This window comes from Mustelus asterias, chromosome 8, assembly GCF_964213995.1.
Source record: "Mustelus asterias chromosome 8, sMusAst1.hap1.1, whole genome shotgun sequence".
Lineage (NCBI taxonomy): Eukaryota > Metazoa > Chordata > Chondrichthyes > Carcharhiniformes > Triakidae > Mustelus > Mustelus asterias.
In genome coordinates this window covers 120,716,106-120,716,934 of record NC_135808.1, presented here as the reverse complement: position 1 = coordinate 120,716,934, position 829 = coordinate 120,716,106, and positions in this window count along the sequence as shown.

Sequence of the window (829 nt, the reverse complement as noted above, 5' to 3'; positions counted from 1 at the left end):
AGAGGTAGCAGTAGAGGCGGGTACAATTTTGTCTTTTAAAAAGCATTTAAACAGTTACATGGGTAAGATGGGTATAGAGGGATATGGGCCAAATGTGGACAATTGGGACTAGCTTCAGGGTTTAAAAAAAGGGCGGCATGGACAAGTTGGGCCGAAGGGCCTGTTTCCGTGCTATAAACCTTTATGACTCTGTGACTCACATCCTTCTAACCCAGGGGTAAAAGTGACACCTGAAACGATTGAGGTGGCTCCGTGGTGCAATGGACTTCTAGTTTATTGTAAAGGCATTCAAAATTCCCGGGTTAGAATCCTGGCGGAGCCGTCGCCTTACTTTTGGGTGGCACGGTGGCACAGTGGTTAGCACGGCTGTCTCACAGCACCGGGGACCTGGGTTCGATTCCTGGCTTGGATAGATGTCTGTGTGGAGTCTGGACATTCTCCCCGTGTCTGCGTGGGTTTCCTCCGGGTGCTCCGGTTTCCTCCCACAGTCTGAAAGACGTGCGGGGTTAGGTTGATTTGGCAACGCTAAATTGCCCCTCAGTGTCAGGGGGACTAGCAGGGTAAATACGGGGACGGGGACCTGAGTGGGATTATTGTCAGCGCAGGCTCGATGGACCCAAACGGCCTCCTTGTGCACTGTAGGGATTGTATGATTCAGTCAGTGGCCTTCATCCTGAGCTGCAGGAGACCCTGTGGAAGGTGGGGTGGGGTATGGAGATTTGGGAGGACCGATTCCGACGGCTGCCGCTGGGGGGAAGCATTGAGGCGGCGGGACTGAGCGGGCTGGAGGAGGGAGACCGGAAGTGCGGCTCTATGAGGCTTCGCGGAT